The following is a 24,732-nucleotide window of genomic DNA, read 5'->3' as shown; positions in this document are numbered from 1 at the left end:
AAAGTGGTTTTCTATTGATCAGATTGTGCAACAGGTATTTGCGAGAAACCTGAATAACCGTCTAGAAAGCAGAAGTGTGTGTGTGCTTTGATAGCCTTTCTAGCATTTGGTCGATGAACGACAAAGGATAATGATCTTTCCTGGTTGCCTTGTTCAGTTCCCGGAAGTCTATCACCATTCTATAGCCGGTAATAATCCTTTATGGGATTAGTTCATCCTTATCATTACGAACGACGGTGATACCTCCCTTCTTAGGTACGCAATGTACTGGACTTACCCAATCACTATGAGCAACAACATAAATGATTCCTGCATCCAGAAGCTTTAATATTTCTTTTCTAACAACCTCTTTCATCTTAGGATTTAATCTCCTTTGATGATCAGCAACTGGTTTAAAGTCAGGATCGGTTTTAATCATGTGCTGACATAGAGTAGGACTAATACCCTTAAGATCATCAAGAGTATATCCAATAGTAGTGCGGTGCTTCCTCAGAGTTTTTAGTAACTTCTTCTCTTTGCGCTCTGAGAGGAGAGCACTAATAATGACAGGATATATCTCCTTCTCATCAAGATAGGCATACTTAAGAGTATTAGGCAACTGTTTAAGCTCGAACACAGGATCACCCTTTGGTGGGGGAGGATCCCCAAGCAGTTCAACAGGCAGATTATTCTTGAGAATAGGATATTGTTCTAAGACAATTTTATCAATCTTACCTCTCTCCTCCATATGCATATCATTTTCATGCTCAAGCAGATATTGCTCTAAAGGATTCGTAGGAGGTACGACAATAGAGGCAAGAGCAATGATTTCATCCCTACCAGATGACTCTCTTTCATGGGTTTGTCTTCCAAACTTGGAGAAGTTAAATTCATGAGACACACCCTCGAAACTTACTGTGACGGTATGCTTAATGCAATCAATATGAGCATTGACAGTGTTGAGAAAGGGTCTACCAAATATGATGGGACAAAAGCTATCTTGCGCAGTACAAGGATGAGGAAATCAGTAGGATACTTTGTCTTACCACACAGGACCTCTACGTCTCTCACAATTCCCAGAGGGCAGATGGTGTCTCTATTAGCTAGCGTAATAGTGACATCAATGGGTTCTAACTCAACAGGTGCAATCTCATCTTTGATTTCGTCATATAGAGAACGGGGTATTGCACTAACACTAGCTCCCATATCACATAAACCATGGTAACAGTGATCTCCTATCTTAACAGAAACAACGGGCAGGCCAACTACAGGTCCGTGTTTGTCTTTCGCGTGAGGTTTAGCAATTCTAGCGGAGTCCTCACATAATTTGATAACATGCCCGTCTATGTCTTCGGCTAAGAGATCTTTGATAATAGCAACACTAGGTTCAACTCTAATCTCCTCAGGGGGGTGCAAGTGGTCTAATGTAACCCCTACGTATCACAGTTGGAGCTTTAGAATAATCCTTTATCCTAGCAGGGTATGGTGGTTTCTCAGTGTAAGCACAAGGAACAACACGATCACTAAAAGCTATGATTTTCTCCTCAACTAGATTGGTTTTGGCTATGTTGCTTTCTACAGGAGGATGATATTTAAACCACTTCTCTTTGGGAAGATCAACATGAGCAGAAAAAGATTCACATAGAGAAGCTACTATCTCAGAGTCAAGTCCATACTTAGCGCTAAAATCTCTAGAAGTGTTTGTCTCAACAAAAGATTTAATGCAATCAAACTGGAAATTCATACCTGACTCCTTACCTTCCTCCAGCTCCCAATCTTCAGAGTTGCGTTTGATTCTCTCCAATAAATTCCACTTGTGATCAATATCCTTCTTCATAAAAGAACCGGCACAAGAAGTGTCAAGCATGGTACGATCTTCATGAGAAAGCCGAGCATAAGAGTTTTGAGTGATGATTTCTCTCCAGAGCTCATGATTGGGGCATGAATATAGCATTGATTTAAGCCTCCCCAAGCTTGAGCTATGCTTTCCCTGTCACGAGGCCAAAAGTTATAAATAAAGTTCCGATCACGATGTACTAAATGCATAGGATAGAACTTTTGATGAAATTCCAATTTCAACCGATTGTAGCCCCTTGATCCAGCATCATCACATAGCCTATACCATGTCAACGCTTTATCCTTCAAAGATAAAGGAAAGACTTTCTTCTTTACCTCATCCTCGAGAAACCTGCAAGCTTAAATAAACCACAAACTTCATCTACATAGATTAGATGAAAGTCTGGATGTGAAGATCCATCTCCTGTAAAAGGATTAGCGAGCAGTTTCTCAAGCATACCCAAAGGAATTTCATAAAAGATATTTTCATTAGGTACCTAACGTTGAGGAGCAACTCCTCGTGATTCCGTTCATGGTGAAGATACCCCGAACAAACTCCTCAAAGGAAGAGTTTCCATAGTGACAAGTGACAATAAATTTCAGCACAATATATAAATGTTTCCTTACCAATTTCCACTTACCAAAGGCGCTTCACTCCCCGGCAATGGCGCCAGAAAAGAGTCTTGATGACCCACAAGTATAGGGGATCAATCGTAGTCCTTTCTATAAGTAAGAGTGTCGAACCCAACGCGGAGCAGAAGGCTCTCATAAACTGATTTCAGCAAGGTAATAACTGCAAGCACTGAAAATAGCAGTAACAAGTGATTGTGTAGCGAGGTGAAACGTAGCAAGAAAAGAGTAACAAGTAACAAGTAGTAGAAACGGTGTAGAAAGTGGCCCAATCCCTTTTGTAGCAAGGGACAAGCCTGAACAAAGTCTTATAGGAGGAAAAACGCTCCCGAGGACACACGGGAATTTCTGTCATGCTAGTTTCATCATGTTCATATGATTCGCGTTCGTTACTTTGATAGTTTGATATGTGGGTGGACCGGCGCTTGGGTCCTGCCCTTAATTGGACAAGCATACCACTTATGATTAACCTCTCTCGCAAGCATCCGCAACTACGAAAGAAGAATTAAGACAAAGTCTAACCATAGCATTAAACTAGTGGATCCAAATCAGCCCCTCACGAAGCAACGCATAGACTGGGGTTTAAGCTTCTGTCACTCCAGCAACCCATCATCTACTTACTACTCCCCCAATGCCTTCCTCTAGGCCCAAGTATGGTGAAGTGTTATGTAGTCGACGTTCACATAACACCACTAGAGGAAAAACAACATACAACATATCAAAATACCAAACGAATATCAAATTCACATGACTATTATCAGCATGACTTATCCCATGTCCTCAGGAACAAAAGTAACTACTCACAAGACATAATCATAATCATGACCAGAGGTGTAATGAATAGCATCAAGGATCTGAACATAAACTCTTCCACCAAGTAATCCAACTAGCATCAACTACAAAGAGTAATCAACACTACTAGCAACCTTACAAGTACCAATCGGAGTTGCGAGACGAAGATTGGTTACAAGAGATGAACTAGGGATTGGAGAGGAGATGGTGCTGATGAAGATGCCTCCCCTCCGACGAGAGGAGTGTTGGTGATGACGATGGCGACGATTCCCCCCTCTGGGAGGGAAGTTTCCCCGACAGGATCGTCCTGCCGGAGCTCTAGATTGGATCTGCTCAAGTTCCGCCTCGTGGCGGCGGCGAAGCTACGAAAAAGCTCCTTCTTGATTTTTTCCAGACCAGGACGCTTCATATAGCAAAAGAGGGGGGCTAGTGGGCCTTCAGGCAGCCCACAAGCTTGCCCACCTCCGGTAGTTCTTTCGCCCAGTATTTTTAATATATTCCAGAAAAAATCCACGTAAATTTTCACGGCATTTGGAGATGTGCAGAATAGTGGACTAGGATTTGCTCCTTTTCGAGTCCAAAATTCCAGCTGCCTGAATTCTCCCTCTTCAAATAAACCTTGCAAAATAAGAGAGAAAAGGCATAAATATGGTACCACAAGTAATATAACAGCCCCAAAAGCAATAAATATCAACATGAAAGCATGATGCAAAATGGACGTATCACCTATTCTCTTCAAGGATGCTCGTAAGTTTGTCTTGTCTTGTGATGAATGTCAAAGAAATGGTAATTTTAGTAGACGCCAGGAAATGCCGATGAATTACTCTCTAGTTATTGAACCATTTGATCTTTGGGGTTTTGATTATATGGGACCTTTTCCCAAGTCCAACGGGTATACTCATATTCTAGTTGCTGTTGATTATGTTACTAAGTGGGTAGAAGCTATTCCAACTAGTATTGTTGATCATAACACTTCTATTAAAATGCTGAAAGAAGTTATTTTCCCTAGATTTGGAGTCCCTGAATATTTAATGACTGATGGTGATTCACACTTTATTCATGGTGCTTTCCGTAAATTGCTTGCTAGGTATGATGTTAAACATATAATTGCGTCTCCTTATCATCCTCAGTCTAGTGGGCAAGTAGGATTGAGCAACACGAAAATTAAATTGATCTTGCAAAAGATCTTTAATATATCTATGAAGAAATGGTCTAAGAAACTTGACCATGCATTATGGGCTTATAGAACGGCTTACAAAAACCCTATGGGTATGTCTCCTTATAAAATGGTTTATGGTAAAGCATGTCACTTACCTCTAGAGCTAGACCATAAAGCTTATTGGGCAATTAAAAGAGCTTAACTATGGTTTCAAACTTGCTGGTGAAAAGAGGTTATTTGACACTAGCTCACTTGATGAATGGAGAACCCAGGCCTATGAGAATGCTAAGTTGTTTCAATAAAAGGTTAAGAGATGGAATGATAGAAGGATCCAAAAGCGTGAATTCAATGTAGGTGGTCATGTCTTTCTATATAACTCTCATTTAAGATTTTTTGTAGAAAAACTTCACTCTAAATGGGAAGGGCCTTACGTTATCGAGGAAGCTTTCCAAAAGTTCTATATAATTTCCCATCAACAATATGTCATCCACATATAAAATGAGAAATGCTACAGAGCTCGCACTCATTTCCTTATAAACACAGGCTTCTCCATAAGTCTGTACAAACCCAAACGCTTTGATCACCTCATCAAAGCGAATGTTCCAACTCCGAGATGCTTGCACAAGCCCATAGATGGAGCGCTGAAGCTTGCATACCTTGTCAACATTCTTAGGATCGACAAAACCTTTTGGCTGCATCATATACCATTCTTCCTTAAGAAAGCCATTGAGGAATGCCATTTTGACGTCCATTTGCCAGATTTCATAATTATAAAATGCGGCAACTGCTAACATGATTCAGATAGACTTCGGCATCGCTACGAGTGAGAAAGTCTCATCGTAGTCAACTCCTTGAACTTGTCGATAACCCTTAGCGACAAGTCGAGCCTTATAGACGGTCACATTACCATCCGCGTCAGTTTTCTTCTTAAATATCCAATTATTTTCGATGGCTTGCCGATCATCGGGCAAGGCCACCGAAGTCCATACTTCGTTCTCATACATGGATCCTATCTCGGATTTCATGGCTTCAAGCCATTTGTTGGAATCCGGGCCCGCCACCGCTTCTTCATAGTTCGAAGGTTCACTTTTGTCTAACAACATGATTTCCAGGACAGTGTTGTCATACCACTCTCGTACGGAACGTGTCCTCGTGGACCTACAAAGTTCAGTAATAACTTAATCCAAAGTTTCATGATCATCATCATTAACTTCCTTTCTAGTCGGTGCAGGCACCAGAGAAACATTTTCGTGCACTGCGCTACTATCTGGTTCGAGAGGGGGTACAATTACCTCATCAAGTTCTACTTTCCTCACACTCACTTATTTCGAGAGAAACTCTTTCTCTAGAAATGATCCATTGTTGGCAACAAATATCTTGCCTTCGGATCTGAGATAGAAGGTATGCCCAATAGTTTCTTAGGGTATCCTATGAAGACGCACTTTTCCGACTTGGGTTCGAGATTTTCAGGTTGAATTTTATTGACATAAGCATCGCATCCACAAACTTTCAGAAACGACGGATTAGGTTTCTTCCCAAACCATAATTCATACGGTGTCGTCTCAACAGATTTACACGGTGCCCTATTTAAAGTGAATGTGACAGTCTCCAATGCATATCCCCAAAAGGATAGCGGTAAATCAGTAGGAGACATCATAGATTGCACCATATCCAATAGAGTGCGATTACGATGTTCACACACACCATTACGCTAAGGTGTGCCAGGTGGCGTGAGTTGTGAAAAAATCCACATTTCCTTAAGTGCGTGCCAAACTCGTGACTCAAATATTCTCCTCCATGATCAGATCATAAGAACTTTATTTTCTTGTCACGTTGATTCTCTACCTCACTCTGAAATTCCTTGGACCTTTCAAAGGTCTCAAACTTGTGTTTCATTAAGTAGACATACCCATATCTTCTTAAGTCATCAGTGAGGGTGAGAACATAACGATAGCCACCACAACCCTCAATGCTCATTGGACCGCATACATCGGTATGTATTATTTCCAACAAGTTGGTTGCTCGCTCCATTGTTCCAGAGAACAGAGTCTTAGTCATCTTGCATAGGAGGCATGGTTCGCACGTGTCAAATGATTCATAACAAAGAGACTCCAAAAGTCCATCTGCATGGAGTTTCTTCATGCGTTTGATACCAATATGACCAAGGCGGCAGTGCCACAAGTATGTGGGACTATCATTATCAACCTTACATATTTTGGTACTCACACTATGAATATATGTAACATCATGTTCAAGATTCAATAAAAATAAACCATTGACCAGCGGGGCATGACCATAGAACACATCTCTCATATAAATAGAACAACCATTATTCTCAGATTTAAATGAGTAGCCTTCTCGCATCAAACGAGATCCGGATACAATGTTCATGCTCAAAGCTGGTACTAAATAACAATTATTAAGGTTTAAAACTAACCCCGAAGGTAGATGTAGAGGTAGCGTGCCGACGGCGATCACATCGACCTTGGAACCATTCCCGACGCGCATCGTCATCTCGTCCTTCGCCAGTCTCCGCTTATTCCGCAACTCCTATTTTGAGTTACAAATGTGAGCAACTGCACCGGTATCAAATACCCAGGAGTTACTACGAGCGCTGGTAAGGTACACATCAATGGCATGTATATCATTATACCTTTGATGTTGCTGGCCTTCTTATCCGCTAAGTACTTGGGGCAGTTCCGCTTCCAATGACCGGTTCCCTTGCAATAATAGCACTCAGTCTCAGGCTTGGGTCCATTGTTGGGCTTCTTCCCAGCAACTGATTTACCAGGCGCGGCAACTGCTTTGCCGTCCTTCTTGAAGTTCTTCTTAACCTTGCCTTTCTTGAAATCGATGGTCTTGTTCACCATCAACACTTAATGTTCCTTTTTGATTTCCACCTCTGCTGATTTCAGCATCAAGTATAACTCAGGAATGGACTTCTCCATCCCTTGCATATTGTAGTTCATCACAAAGCTCTTGTAGCTTGGTGGAAGCGACTGAAGGATTCTATCAATAACCGAGTCATCCGGACTCCCAGTTGAGACAAGCGGTTGTGCAACCCTGACATTTTGAGTATGTGCTCGCTGACAGAACAATTTCCCTCCATCTTACAACAGAAGAACTTGTCGGAGACTTCATATCTCTCGACCCGGGCATGAGCTTGGAAAACTAGTTTCAGCTCTTCGAACATCTCATATGCTCCATGTTGCTCAAAACGATTTTGGAGCCCCGGTTCTAAACTCTAAAGCATGCCGCACTGAACCAGGGAGTAATCATCACTACGTGACTGCGAGACGTTCATAACGTCTTGAGCCGCTGGGAATTCAGGTGTGTCACCTAGCGGTGCATCAAGGACATATATTTTCTTGGAAGCTATAAGGATTAGACTCAAGTTACGGACCCAGTCCGTATAGTTGCTTCCATCGTCTTTCAGTTTGCCTTTCTCTAGGAACGCATTGAAGTTGAGGGGAACATTAGTGTGGGCCATTGGATCTACAATATAGACTGTAAAGAAAATTTTAGACTAAGTTCATGATAATTAAGTTCATATAATCAAATTATTTAATGAACTCCCACTCATATAGACATCCCTCTAGTCATCTGAGTGATACATGATCCATATCGACTAGGCTGTGTCCGAGCATCAGGTGAAACGGACTAGTCATCAATGGTGAACATCTCCATGTTGATCGTATCTACCATACGACTCATGCTTGACCTTTCGGTGTCTCGTGTTCCGAGGCCATGTCTCTACATGCTAGGCTCGTCAAGTCAACCCAAGTGTTTCACGTGTGTAAATCTGGCTTACACCCATTATATGCGAACGTTAGAATCTATCACACCCGATCATCATGTGGTGCTTCGAAACAACGATCCTTCAAAACGGTGCACACTTAGGGGGAACACATTTCTTGAAATTTTAGTGAGGGATCATCTTATTTACTACCGTAGTTCTAAGCAAATAAGATGTAAAAACATGATAAACATCACATGCAAATCATAAAGTGACATGATATGGGCAATATCATCTTGCGCCTTTGATCTCCATCTTCGGGGCGCGACATGATCACCATTGTCACCGGCACGACACCATGATCTCCATCGTCGTGTCTTCATGAAGTAGTCTCGCCAACTATTACTTCTACTACTATGGCTAACAATTAGCAATAAAGTAAAGTAATCATATGGTGTTTTTGATTGACATGCAGGTCATACAATAAATTAAGACAACTCCTATGTCTTCTGCCGGTTGTCATACTCATTGACATGCAAGTCATGATTCCTATTACAAGAACATGATCAATCTCATTCATCACATCCTTTCGGCCATATTACATCACATAGCATACCCTGCAAAAAGAAGTTAGACGTCCTCTAATTGTTGTTGCAAGTTTTACGTGGCTGCTATGGGTTTCTAGCAAGAACGTTTCTCACCTACGTTACAGCCAAAACTGTGATATGCCAATTGCTATTTACCCTTCATAGGACCCTCTTCATCGAATCCAATCCGACTAAATTGGGAGAGACAGACACCCGCTAGCCACCTTATGCAATAGGCACATGTCAGGCGGTGGAACCAGTCTCACGTAAGAGTACGTGTAAAGTCGGCCCCGGCCGCTTCATCCCACAATGTCGCCGAATCAAGATAAGACTAGTAACAGTAAGCAAATTGTCCAAATCATCGCCCACAACTATTTGTGTTCTACTCGTGCATGGAATCTACGCATAGACCTAGCTCATGATGCCACTGTTGGGGAACATAGTAATAATTAAAAAAATTCCTACGTGTCACAAAGATCAATCTAGGAGATGCTAGCAATAAGAGAGGGAGATCATCTTCATGCCGTTGAAGATCGCTAAGCGGAGGCGTTACAATGAACACGGTTGATGGAGTCGTACTCGCGGCGATTCAAATTGTGAAAGATCCGATCCAAGCACCGAAGAACGGCGCGTCCGCGTTCAACACACGTACAGAACGGGGACGTCTCCTCCTTCTTGATCCAGCAAGGGGGAAGGATAAGTTGAGGGAGAGCTCCGGTAGCACGACGACGCGGTGGTGGTGGAGCTTGTGGTTCTCCGGCAGGGCTTCGCCAAGCGCCGCGGAGGAGGAGAAGTGGAGGGGTAGGGCTGCACCAAGGGGGAGGGTTCAGGTGTGTGTGCAACCCTCTCACCCCTTCTCTATTTATAGGGGGATGGGAGAGGGGGTCGGCCACCCTAGAAACCCTAGGAGGAGGAGGCGGTGACCAAGGGGGTGGCTTGCCTCCCAAGTTGGTGGGAGGCAGCCCCCACGCCCTAGGGTTACCAGCCCTAGGCGCCTTGGGCCCCTTGGGTGGTGCGTACCAGCCTACCAGGGAGCTGGTTCCCTCCCACTTTCGGCCCATTTGGCCCTTCCCGGTGGACCCCCGGACCCTTCCGGTGGTCCCGGTACAATACCGATAAACCCCGAGACCTTTCCGATGACCAAAACTGGACTTCCCATATATAAATATTCACCTACGGACTATTCCGGAACTCCTCGTGACGTCAGGGATCTCATCCGGGACTCCGAACAACTTTCGGTAACCACAGATACAATTCCCATTACAACTCCAGCGTCACCGAACCTTAAGTGTGTAGACCCTATGGGTTCGGGAACCATGTAGACATGACCGAGACGCCTCTCCGTCCAATGACCAATAGCGGGATCTAGATACCCATATTGGCTCACACATGTTCCACAATGGTCTCATCGTATGAACCACGATGTCACGTATTCGATTAATCCCGTATGCAATTCCCTTTGTCTATCGATATTATACTTGCTCGAGATTCGATCATCGGTATCCCTATACCTTCTTCAATCTCGTTACTGATAAGTCTCTTTACTCGTTCCATAACACATGATCCCGCGGCTAACTCCTTAGAAACATGGAGCTCATTTTGATGATGTATTACCGAGTGGGCCCAAAGATACCTCTCTGTCACACGGAGTGACAAATCCCAATCTCGATTCGTACCAACCCAACACACACTTTCGGAGATACCTGTAATGCACCTTTATAGTCAACCAGTTACGTTGTGAAGTTTGATACACCCAAAGCATTCCTACGGTATCTGGGAGTTGCACAATCTCATGGTCTAAGGAAATGATACTTGACATTAGAAAAGCTCTAGAAGACGAACTACATGATCTTGTGCCATGCTTAGGATTGGGTCTTGTCCATCACATCATTCTCCTAATGATGTGATCCCGTTATCAATGACATCCAATGTCCATGGTCAGAAAACCATGACCATCTATTGATCAACGAGCTAGTCAACTAGAGGCTCACTAGGGACATGTGTGATCTATTTATTCACACATGTATTACAGTTTCCGGTTAATACAATTATAGCATGAACAATAGACAATTATCATGAACAAGGAAATATAATAATAACCATTTTATTATTGCATCTAGGGCATATTTCCAACAAAAATCACATCTTCGGATAAAAAAAATGAGAGAGAAGGTTTCATCATGTTTCACGAGACGGAGCCGCTGCCACCTCTCATTCTTGCTGCGAAGGGCTGACCTAGAGCCCGTTTGGGGGCTCTGGAGAGGCCGATTCGTCGTTGTCGTCATCACTAACCCTTCTTCATCAACACCGCCATGATGCTCACCATCGAGAGTGAATAATTCTTTTGTAGGCTTGCTGGACAATGATGGGATTGGATGAGATTGATCATGTAATCGAGTTAAGTTTGATAGGGCTTTATCCCTAGTGTACACTATGTTCTGAGATTGATGTTACTATGACTTTGCTATGCTTAATGCTTGTCACTAGGGCCCGAGTTCCATGGTTTTAGATCTGAATCTATTATGTTTTCATGAATACGAGAGTGATTTGGATCATATCTTGCAAGTTTTAGTTACCTATTATGTGTCTTGATCCGCATACCCCAAGGTGACAATAATTGGGATTCTTTTCGGTGATTGTCGTAGTTTAAGGAGTTCATGTATTCACCATGTGTTAATGCTTTGTTCCAACTCTCTATTAAAAGGAGGCCTTAATATCCCTTAGTTTTCAATAGTACCCCGCTGCCACGGGAGGGTAGTACAAAAGATATCATGCAAGTTCTTACCGCAAGCACGTATGACTATATACGGAATACATGCCTACATTATATTGATGAATTGGAGCTAGTTCTATGTCACCCTAATGTGTAACTGTTACATGATCAATGTCATCTAAATCATTATCCATCACTGATCCACGTGCCTACACTTTACATATATTGAATCTTTCTAAGTTACTACTTTTGCTGCTACTCTCACACTTGCTACTCAATTGCTATTGTTACTACCGTTACTACTCTTACCAAAATTGCTGATATCACTACTATTGTTACTACTATCATTTGTTGTGCTACTAAATCCTAGCTGCACAGAGATATCCCATGTGTGGTTGAATTGACAACTCAACTGTTATGGCCAATAAATATTCTTTGGCTGCCTTGTGTCGAATTAATAAATTAGGATGAAATATTACCTGTGAAGACTGTAGCGATCCCCTATACTTGTGGGTTATCAGGAGGTCAACCGAAGCTTCGGAGGCTGAGACGAGGGGAAGTTGTCATGTCAACCAGTGTCTGCAAATAAGGTGACCGGTGGAGGAACATGAAGCGTCAAACATGCGGAACGTGAGGCAACACACGCTTGGGGCCGAAGGGGTCGTCCATGGTAGAAAGAAAGGGCGACAAGATGCAGGGCCCCCGCAAGGCATGTAAGAGACAACATCGAGAGGCGTAGCAGGGCGAGCAAGATGAGGTGGAGATGCAGCGATCGATGGAGAGGGTCATCGGTCATCGGATGGAGCAACAATGACAGCAAGGAGGTGAAGTGGTTGCTGGCACGATCAACAATGAAGGGAGGCCTTGAGGAGAGCGGGGCGAGAAAACTGCAAAGGTCGTCGAAAGTATAGAAACACAAGGGTGTCCGACATGGATACAACAAGGAGGGAACAAGCAGGCGGTGCTGCGCGCATGCCCGGGCTCGGGTGGCATCGCCATGGATATGGCTCGAGCGAGCTTGAGCTCGGGAGGAAGGATATGAAGGGTGGCAAATGGAGGGGCTTCGCATCAGTTGCCGGTGGCAGGAGGTGGAGGCGTTGGCGAGGTGATCGGGCGCGTGAGGTTCTCGCTTCTCTCTAGCGGTGCGATCATGGGAAGGAGGGGATCGAGGAGAGAGTGACTATGTGCGCGGGAGTTTGGGCAAGTGAGAGACAGTCGGGGGAGAGCTAAGGTTAGGAGGGGTGCAGTTGGGCCTCTTCAAGCCGTAGCTGGGCTACGGTTGGGTTCCATCTCTCTCTCTCTCTCTCTCTCTCTTCAAAATTACAGAGAAACAATAAATAAGAGAAGGTAGGGAAAGAAATATAAAAGGGCATGGGAAAATTGTGAAACACTTTTGTCGGACTTATTGGATTAAAACCAAGCCAACAAAGTTGGTCCCCACAATTTGTTTTTTTTTAATTTAATAGGATTCAAAATTGTCATAAAGAGTACTCAACAAGCTATCGATGAGGCGCATGTGACTAGTTCATGAAGCATGTTCAATATTGTCACTTCCAAATCGGCTTCTAAATATGACTTTTTGCCCTCCAAAGTTCGTGAACACAATCTGTCATTGTTTTCAAGTGAGCTTCCAATTTTTTTGACTCCTCATATGATCACACAACTGAGTGATTCTTTTTTTTTGCATTGAAAAGCTTGAGTCAATAGCGTTCTTGAGAAAAAAATATGAATTCTTTGGCATAATATTTATCATCTCATGTTTACTGTCATTCTGATCTTCACTTATATACTTATATATTGTTGTCTAGAGCTACTTCATATTATCCGTTGCTACTACTTGTGCAGTTGTGCTACACCGTGACTCCATTAGTATCCTATGCTCGTGCCTCTAGTACGGTCTAGTATAGGGTCAACACGGTACCGTTGCTAAGCATTTATTCAACATTGCATCTCTAAATTGATTATTGTTAATCTTTTGTTATCATATATATTTAATCCTTCCAAGATCCACATATTTCTAGACCGTGTATACATACATTCACCTTGTAATCGCTTTACTCAATCTTCGGAGTTATTCGACTCCGTTGGTTGCTGGTCACGACCTATGGCATGATAAGAACTTGTAAGATGTTGATATTTTCTTTATGTGAGCGTTTATAGGAACATCATTCTCGAATTTTGTTTCTTGTTTCTACTCATCATGATAGGTTATGGAGTTAGAAGTTCTTGGACGACAGACGCATCTTCACCAACACGAGAGGTGCAACAACACACACAAGCATATGATTAAGTTATCTCTCTACCGTCAATTGAGGATAGATTTAATCCTCCTATTTATCTTTTTGGGAGCTTGAGGCAGAACACATTTTTACTAGCCATGATTTTCCTGAACTTAAGAAAGTAGGAGCCACCATTCGAGAATTTACTGGTTTTACTTTCGTTTGGTGGAGTATGTATAGTATGAAAAACATCGATAATCAACTCACAACGTAGAAAGATTAAGAAGCTATAATGACATATCAATTTGTTCCTACTTACTCTCTCTCTCTCTCTCTTCCAAATTACAGAGAAAGAATAAATAAGAGAAGGTAGGGAAAGAAATATAAAAGGGCATGGAAAAATTGTGAAACACTTTTGTCGGACTTATTGGATTAAAACCAAGCCAACAAAGTTGGTCCCCACAATTTTTTTTAATTTAATAGGATTCAAAATTGTCATAAAGAGTACTCAACAAGCTATCGACGAGGCACATGTGAATAGTTCATGAAGCATGTTCAATATTGTCACTTCCAAATCGGCTTCTAAATATGACTTTTTGCCCTCCAAAGCTCCTGAACACAATTTTTCATTGTTTTCAAGTGAGCTTCCAATTTTTTTGACTCCTCATATGATCACACAACTGAGTGATTCTTTTTTTTGCATTGAAAAGCTTGAGTCAATAGCGTTCTTGAGAAAAAAATATGAATTCTTTGGCATAATATTTTTAAGAAGAAAGATGCAGAGAGAGTTTTGGTATATCATGCTTGGAGATTATTTATCATCTCATGTTTACTGTCATTCTGATCTTCACTTATATACTTATATATTTTTGTCTAGAGCTACTTCATATTATTCGTTGCTACGACTTGTGCAGTAGTGCTACACCGTGACTCCATTAGTATCCTATGCTCGTGCCTTTAGTACGGTCTAGTATAGGGTCAACACGGTACCGTTGTTAAGCATTTATTCAACATTGCATCTCTAAATTGATTATTGTTTATCTTTTGTTATCATATATATTTAATCCTTCCAAGATCCACATATTTCTAGACCGTGTATACATACATTCACCTTGTAATCGCTTTACTCAATCTTCGGAGTTATTCGACTCCGTTGGTTGCCGGTCACGACCTATGGCATGATAAGAACTTGTAAGATGTTGATATTTTATTTATGTGAGCGTTTATAGGAACATCATTCTCGAATTTTGTTTCTTGTTTCTACTCATCATGACAGGTTATGGAGTTAGAAGTTCTTGGACGACAGACGCATCTTCACCAACACGAGAGGTGCAACAACACACACAAGCATATGATTAAGTTATCTCTCTACCGTCAATTGAGGATAGATTTAATCCTGCTATTTATCTTTTTGGGAGCTTGAGGCAGAACACATTTTTACTAGCCATGATTTTCCTGAACTTAAGAAAGTAGGAGCCACCACTCGAGAATTTACTGGTTTTACTTTCGTTTGGTGGAGTATGTATAGTAAGAAAAACATCAATAATCAACGCACAACATAGAAAGATTAAGAAGCTATAATGACATATCAATTTTTCCTACTTACTCTCTCTCTCTCCCTCTCCCTCTCTCTCTTCCAAATTACAGAGAAAGAATAAATAAGAGAAGGTAGGGAAAGAAATATAAAAGGGCATGGAAAAATTGTGAAACACTTTTGTGGGACTTATTGGATTAAAACCAAGCCAACAAAGTTGGTCCCCACAATTTTTTTATTTAATAGGATTCAAAATTGTCATAAAGAGTACTCAACAAGCTATCGACGAGGCACATGTGAATAGTTCATGAAGCATGTTCAATATTGTCACTTCCAAATCGGCTTCTAAATATGACTTTTTGCCCTCCAAAGTTCGTGAACACAATTTGTCATTGTTTTCAAGTGAGCTTCCAATTTTTTTGACTCCTCATATGATCACACAACTGAGTGATTCTTTTTTTTGCATTGAAAAGCTTGAGTCAATAGCGTTCTTGAGAAAAAATATGAATTCTTTGGCATAATATTTTTAAGAAGAAAGATGCAGAGAGAGTTTTGGTATATCATGCTTGGCGATTATTTATCATCTCATGTTTACTGTCATTCTGATCTTCACTTATATACTTATATATTGTTGTCTAGAGCTACTTCATATTATCCGTTGCTACGACTTGTGCAGTTGTGCTACACCGTGACTCCATTAGTATCCTATGCTCGTGCCTCTAGTACGGTCTAGTATAGGGTCAACACGGTACCGTTGTTAAGAATTTATTCAACATTGCATCTCTAAATTGATTATTGTTAATCTTTTGTTATCATATATATTTAATCCTTTCAAGATTCACATATTTCTAGACCGTGTATACATACATTCACCTTGTAATCGCTTTACTCAATCTTCGGAGTTATTCGACTCCGTTGCTTGCTGGTCACGACCTATGGCATGATAAGAACTTGTAAGATGTTGATATTTTCTTTATGTGAGCGTTTATAGGAACATCATTCTCGAATTTTGTTTCTTGTTTCTACTCATCATGATAGGTTATGGAGTTAGAAGTTCTTGGACGACAAACGCATCTTCACCAACACGAGAGGTGCGACAACACACACAAGCATATGATTAATTTATCTCTCTACCGTCAATTGAGGATAGATTTAATCCTGCTATTTATCCTTTTGGGAGCTTGAGGCAGAACACATTTTTACTAGCCATGATTTTCCTGAACTTAAGAAAGTAGGAGCCACTACTCGAGAATTTATTGGTTTTTTTTTCAATTGGTGGAGTATGTATAGTAAGAAAAACATCGATAATCAACTCACAACGTAGAAAGATTAAGAAGCTATAATGACATATCAATTTGTTCCTACTTACTATCATCGTGAATTGCTTTGCAAATTAAAACAATTAGAACAAGACGGTAACACTGGTAATGCTTACTACTAAGAGTTCAACTCTTATATGCATCACTCTGGCATAAATAAATCTCAGGATGATACAAATAATATTTTTTCTGTGGTTTAAACCATGACATTCACGCAAGATTGTATTATATTCCGCGCTGCATTACTGGTATGTATGTTCGTGCTTGTACCTTTGGAACACAACCAATGCCTCCTTCTCCCTCTCAAGCAACCCTCACCCCTAGCACACACGAGCTGCAACGTAGCTGGATGGATGCTGGAATGGAGGCTCGACATGCTGGGACTGCAGGCTCCTTTGTGCATTTGCCAACAATGAGCATTGGCATGCGACTCATGAGGCTATGCCGGAAATGACACATACAGTTCTGCAACTGTTAACAAAAAAGTTTTAATCCTCGATGAAAAATTCTTCAACCGACGATAGATAAAGCTTCAACCGACCACCCCAAACCGGGAAAGGTTGCAACCATTGAGAAAAAAAGGTTCAACCTTAGAACAAAAAACTTCAACCGGAGACAGAGAAAGCCCAACCGAATACTGTTCAACCAGAAAAGCTGCAATAGTCAAGAGAAAAGCTTCAACCTTAGATAAAAAAGCTTTAATAGAGATAGAGAAAGCTTCAACCGGGACACCGCTGATAACCCACAGGTGTAGGGGATCGCAATAGTTTTCGAGGGTAGAGTATTCAACCCAAATTTGTTGGTTCGCACAGGGGGAAGCGAAAGAATATTCTCAAGTATTAGCACTTGAGTTTGTCAGATTCAACCACACCTGAAAGATTAGTGTCTGCAAGCAAAGTATCAGTAGCAAAGTGGTATGATAGCAACGGTGCCAGAAACGATATGTTGACGGCAGACTATTCCTAACTGTTGTATCAATGGCGCCAGTAAGTTGCCCGTGGACGGAGAACTATTCTTCCTCGACAACGGTGACGAAAAAGGATCTTGCAACAAGTAACAACGAAGTAGCAAGGAACAACAGTAGCAGCAGCAGCAGAGTAACAACAGTAGTAGCAAAGTGGTCCAATCCCTTTTGTAGCAAGGGACAAGCCTAGACAAAGTAACATAGCAAGAACCAGTAGTAAAAGACTCATAGGCAGTGGATCGGTGATGGATGAGTATGACGGATGTGATTCATCATGTAACAACTATAACACGGAGAGATATGTAACTAGCTCCCGTTCGTCAATCTAATGTAGGCATGTATTCCGTATGTAGTCATACATGCTTAGGGAAAAGAACTTGCATGACATCTATTGTCCATCCCTCCCGTGGCAGCGGAGTCCTAATGGAAACTACATGATATTAAGGTTCTCCTTTTAATAAAGAGCCGGACCAACGCATTAACACGCGGTGAATACATGAACTCCTCATACTATGGTCATCTCCGGGAGTGGTTCCGGCTATTGTCACTCCGGGGTTGCCGGGTCATAACACATAGTAGGTGACTACAACTAGCAAGATAGAATCTGAAACACACATATATTGGCGACAACATAATAGGTTCAGATCTGAAATCATGGCACTCGGGCCCTAGTGACAAGCATTAAGCATAGCCAAGTAGTAGCAACATCAATCAAGAACATAGTGGATACTAGGGATCAATCCCCGTCAAGAACTAACTCGATTACATGATAGATCTCATCCAACTCATCACCGTCCAGCAAGCCTACGATGAGATTACTCATGAACGATGAAGAGCATCATGGAATTGTCGATGGAGAAAGGTTGATGATGACGATGGCAACGATTTCCCCTCTCCGGAGCCCGAAACGGACTCTAGATCTGCCCTCCAGATGAAGAACAGGATGTGGCGGCGCCTCCGTATCGCAAAACGCGATGAAACCTTCTCTTTGATTTTTTTCCGGGCGAGGCGGAAGATATAGAGCTCAGTTTGGGGGCGGTGGAGCCACGTGGGCCCCACAAGCCCTCACGGCGCGGCCAGGGGGTGGCCGCGGCCTGTGGGCTTGTGGCCCACTGGTCCACCTCCTCCGGTGGATCTTTGCGTAGGTATTTTTCTTTTATTCCAGAAAAAATCTCCGTAAATTTTCAGGACATTCCGAGAACTTTTATTTCTGCACAAAAACAACACCATGGCAATTGTGCTGAAAACAACGTCAGTCCGGGTTAGTTCCATTCAAATCATGCAAATTAGAGTCCAAAACAAGGACAAAAGAGTTCAGAAAAGTAGATACGACGGAGACGTATCAACCGCTCAACCAAAATATTCGCAGTCATTTCACAATATACAAGCTTTGAGTGTAGATGAAAAAAAACTTCAATCAATGAGAGAAAAAACTCAATGGGGCATTGCGCAACCGAAAAAGCTATGACCGTTACAACTCAACTACGACGATGAAGAGGGAGACGAAGGCTGCAACCGACGAGGTGTGACAAATGGGACGACGCCGACGAGCGTATCCGGCACACATGCAGTGAAGGAAGGATGCCCAGTCAAGGGGCGGTGGGTGGTGGCTTGAAGGGCATGCAGGCGAGGGGGGGTGAAAAGAGAGAACGAGGTGAAGAGGAAGACGAGGCAGATCATACGGTCAAACGAATCCCAATTAGACGCACACACGATGAGAGGTTGAAATTTGGGCCGGTCGACCGACTATTGCATTCTCATAAAAAAAAGAGGACGACTAGACACAGGATAGGGAGGTCCTATAAGGCGCCTTCAGCGCCGATTAGGCAAACCGGCGCCTGCAGCGCTCCTTCTGATGGGCCGGCCCATGTATAATGTGTTGGTCCTTAAAAATCAAAAAAGTTCATAATTTTTTAAAAAAAATCAGATTTGCGAAAAAAGTTCAATGATTATGAAAAAGTTCACCTATTTTTGAAATATGTTTATGTATTTTCAAAAAGCTCACAGAGTCGAAAAAAATCAATGATTTTCAAAAAAAAGTTCATCGATTTTCAAGAAAAGTTTATCATTTTTTAAAAACAGTTCACTGATTTTGAAAAAAGTTCATGAATTTTAAATTATGTTCATCAACTTTCAAAAAAGTTCATCAACTTAAATAAAAAAATCATCGATTTGAAAAAAAAAATCACGGGGTAAAACAGAGATTGGATATCTAAATGGATCGATCCATGACGGAGCGCTGCATATACCCGTTAGTAAAACTAGCAAAAGGGCCCGTGCGTTGCAACGGGAGAAAAAAATACCACACGCTTTTAATATTTTTATAATATTTTGATTTATTAAAATAATAAGCTAACTAACTAATGTAGTCAGTCCTATCCTATTTTGTTGAGAAATCAACCCGTCCATTGTTAATTTCACCATGATGAGAAATTGAGCTGGACAAGCAAAGCAAAACAAAGAGGCTACGTGAATTGATCAATGTAGTGTTATCTTATTTCACTCATGGGGTAGAGAATGTGGGATCAGATGACAAACTTAAGGTGGTGTTCCATTCTCTGTCTCTACAACAATACAATCTTACATTCAATACATTCATTCATCAGCAAACAAATCCCCACAAAACAAAATTTCTTGCCGGTGCTTGGCACACGGTTGGAGGCATGGGGAGGGGATCTCACGAGATGATGAGTTCCTGCCGGAGGAGGGGATACGATGAGGGGAGCAAGGGTTAGGCACCTCTACCTGGCCATAAGGAGTCGCCGTTGCCGCGCCATAACCTCGGAGTTCCCCGTGTGAGCCATGGAGGCCCGCCTCCACCTGCAAGTACTTCGCTCCGTCGCGTTGCCGCCGTTCTGCATCGAGCAGACGCATCATCCCAAGTCACTATAGCTGTCGCGTTGATTTGATCCAGAAGCTGTGCTCGAGCGCCGAAACGGGGGCAGCAAGCGGGCAGAGGTACGGCCGTGGAGGCGGGTGGGTTGAGATCGACAACAGTGGTGGTTGAGGTCGGCCACGGCGGCGAGTGGTGTGACAGCGGCCTGGGCACATGACAGGGTGGACCAAGGTCGACGCGATGCTCTCGAGCGTCACAACGGGGACAGTGAGCGGGGAGAGGTACGACCGCGGAGGTGGGTGGGTTGAGATCGACAGGGGTGGCGGTTGAGGTCGGCCGCGACGGCGAGTGGTGTGGCGGCGGCCTGGGCACAGGCCAGGGTGGCCCAGGGTCGACGGGAGGAGGCAATGCGTACGGGTATAAGTTTTGCAATGAATCTTTTTTTTGCGTTGCAGATAAATGATGGAGCGCGGGTTGAATAACAAAAATTAAGGGGATTTTTAAAAAAAAATACCGCGGTGGGTTTTCCGACGGAAGCAATAGCCACTTTATTATTAGACTAGCAAAAAAGCCCGTGTGTTGCAACGGAAGAGAAAATAACACACGCTTTGAACGTAATATATTTTCACATGGCATCACATTTGTGTTGTCGACGATGGCCTCAGTGCTCACACAACGGAAACACGTTTGAATGTACAATCACTCGGAATAAGATGAGAAATATGTTGTTTCTCCCCACGAGATTTTCCAAAGGTGTGCATGTGTGGTTAACGATGTTTTCTTTCCTCTCAATTTGGTTTTAATTTAATGGATATTTATTGCAATTTGTATGGTCGTCGGAAAGAGAGAAAAAAAGACCGTGCACTACAGATTAAGTTTGCACCAAAAATAACATTTAAGAAGTATTCAACAGCTAAAAATAACATCCTATTTAGATTCTACACATTTTTTCAATCAAATTTCATATATAACATGTTAAAATCAGAGTTACGGTTTAAAATATATGGATAATTTTGTTTTAGATAAAATATGGATTGATTAACTGAAAAGTCAGGGTTTTTTTTGTTAAAACAAAAAAACGTTTCGGCTGACTTAAATAGGGATGGCGGGTTGATTACCTGAAACATCAGGGAGTTTTCTGTAAAATGCAAAAAAACGGTTCGGCTCTGACTAAAAGATGGACCGCGGGTTGATTATCTAAAACTGTGAGGACTTTTCTGCAAAACGACAGAAAACGGTTCGTTCTGACTTAAAAAAATTGGATTGCGGGTTAATTAACTGAAACTACGAGGGCTTTTCTGCAAAATAACCGACGACGGGCGAGAGAAGCGCTGCGCGCTTTATTATTAGGGGAGATAGCAAAAAGACCCGTGTGTTGCAACGGATGCAAATAAATAAATATATGCTTAAAACCCTAAAAAATAATTTACCACTCAAATATTTTCAAGTAACACAAAATTTTCTTTTGATTTGAGCAATCACTAAGCTGCCTTATAGTCACAGATTGAATCACTAATCTGCCCCTTGTAAGCAATAAAGATAGAAGTTGCGTCCAATGCCAGATCAGAAAAGCTTAATTTTAGATGAGCAGACATGATTGATGGTAATCTAAACAATAGTATTTTTATAGTAACTCGTAGTCACGATCACAAGAGCAAACTTTATGGACAGTTGCTCCAATTCATAAATTGGCTCTACTTGTTGTGCTAACATATGACTTATATTTGTCGTATTTATCATATATTTGGTGACAGATAAGTTTCTATAGATTTCTGGTAGCTAATACAATATCCATTTAACATAAATTTTAACTTGTTTTCTTAAATAAATTTCAGGTGTTCTCTCTATGGGATGAAAGTGACACGAAGTATGGTGGACTGAGTTTATCATCTGAAGATGTAGGTCAGACACTTGCAATTACAGGTACCTTTCTGTATGTGCTTTTGCCAGTGTTGTTTTATTTTTTTAATGGGAACGGGGGGAGGGGGCACAAAATGATTAGAAACTACCAGGTTTTACGTAGAAGAAAGATTACCACCGCCAACTGGTTGTTTTTACTTCCAAAATGTGCTAAGATGGGCCACCATCATAAACCAGTACAGAAAATAGTCTAAAACTTCGAAAATTGTCTTTATTTCTGACCGAAGTTATGCCTGCGCAGATAATTCAATTAGACAAGCCATCGGTCATCTGATTAATTAAGACCAATTTGTTTCAGCCAGTCCGACTCTATTAAAGTAATCTCTTCCATCCATGTCCTGACATCCTTTGTAGGCATGTTCATGGTGGTTTCAAGAAAACCACCAAGTGGTGTATTTCACACTAAAAATGAACCCTCATTTGTACCTTATGTTTTTGCTCGTATAACTCATGGATCAACAAAATTTGGAAAACCCAAGTTTGAATACCCCTAATCCTGTGTGTCCAAATATTCCAACAGCTCAAAGTAGGTGCCAGATTTTGTATGCACGCATGCAGTATTCTAGACCTTTGATGTTGGTTCCCTTTGTGAAGCACATATCGTATGTTGATTAACTTAAGCTGGTTGGGATTTGTAGACTAAAAAACAATTGTTAGCCATAGCCAACATACCCGAGAAGCTGAATAAACTCTGCCAATTATGTCCTTAACCCACTTTCATTGTTTGCAGTCTTTAGTAACTCCGTCCCATAATGCAAGACGTTTTTGCAAGCCAAACAACGTCTTACATCATGGGAGGGAGGGAGTACTTATTCTCTTTGCCTACCCCTACATGACGTACCTGTCAGGACCTGGATTATCGATCGTACTGAATATTGCATCAGTAATAAAAAATAATCTTGGTGTGAGTATTTTTTTATCCCATTTTAGAATCCTTGTTACCTAAAGTTTGAATATTGATCTAGTACGTAAATCATGGATGACAACTATGCTACTTTTTAAAATCAGCATTAGTGTTTTGCCACCACTTAGGAGTTATAGTTTCCTCTTTTTTGGATAAACTGGATCTTTGATACTACCTGCCTATTGCACTAAAGTTTTAAAAAAAAAGTTAATTATATGTGTTCTCCATGACTATTTTATCAGGTTACCATCATCACAGGCACTTTCATCCTTCAAAACAATGTCGTGGTATGTAACCCATAAGCCCATCTCAATGCCAATGCGTTTCATAGTAGATCTCAACTGAGTGATGAGCATGTAATGTACTAACAGCCCCAGAACCAAAGAGGAGCAACAAATGGATTAGCCATGACTGGAATGTCCTTTTTCAAGGCAGTTGCCCCTCAGGCGCCGGCATTGTGTAAGCATATACTCTGTTCCTCATGACTTCTGAAATTATATTTCATGAGTTACATGTAAAAATAACTTTAATAGCTCGGTTGAGATCTCAGTTGTGTACTGTGTGGCGGGGCACGATGCCAGGGCTCTCTCTAGGGTAGCATGCATTTGTCTTGCTATCCTAGACCTTGTAATTATCACTCTATTCTCTTAATGAAAACGACAGACAACTATTTGTTGCTTGTTCTTGAAAAAAAAGCTCACACTGCTACTTTGGCAACTACCATATCTAAATGAAATGTTCTTGAAGCTCAGTTGTTCACACGGTTCTTTATTACGATCGGAGCGCTGCTTGCTCTGGCGACGAGGATGATGGAGAATTAGAAATGGTGCTGCGCAACATCGGGTTTGGATCAGTCCGTCAGCGCTCGTCTTAGCACCACACACGCAATTGGGGATGGTGAAGATATGAGCCCTGATGCATTGGGATGTTATCTTCATTACTCTCGGCCACTTATGATGCAGGGGCAAAGGCTGGAGCCCTTCCAAAGTTGAATCTGGGATCGATGTTTGTGTAGCAGTGCTAGAAGAAGTGGCCCAGGACACAGCAACGACGACACCCGTACCCAGCCATCGGCACCCTCCTGTTGTGCGGTGCTCCGCGGCGATTGGAGGAGCGACACTACCCCTCCCACTTGAGCTTCGTGGCATTGATCAGGGCGCTGATAGCTTTGGCCTCGTTGTCCTGAGTCGCCGCTGACTCGTCCAACCTCGATGTCGAATTCGACGAAGAAGCACAACCGCCTTGCCGCGCTTTTGATGATGGAGGGACGGTGACGCCAAGATGATGTCACAGAAACGACGGTAGTAGCAGCCCTTTTGGTGAGTGACCTCAGAAACACAACATCACCATTATTTCGTCGAACACGTTGTGAGCACTGAGACTTTCACCGATCCAAGGTACGGTAGAAGCTAACGATACTACCTTCAGGGAAAGCTAATGCAGGCATGACTTGTAAGGCATAGAGCAGACTTGCCACTTGCATGTTGGTCTCTTGCTTGTGCGTCTCCTTCGTGTTCATCTTTCGTTGCTGCTTGGCTGGAATCGTCACCGTCGGAGTCCTCCTGGCGATGCAATGGCACGGGGGAGAAAGCGGGATCCAGAGA

The sequence above is a fragment of the Hordeum vulgare genome, chromosome 2H (genome assembly GCF_904849725.1).
Source record: "Hordeum vulgare subsp. vulgare chromosome 2H, MorexV3_pseudomolecules_assembly, whole genome shotgun sequence".
Lineage (NCBI taxonomy): Eukaryota > Viridiplantae > Streptophyta > Magnoliopsida > Poales > Poaceae > Hordeum > Hordeum vulgare.
Note: the sequence above shows the minus strand (reverse complement) of the source record.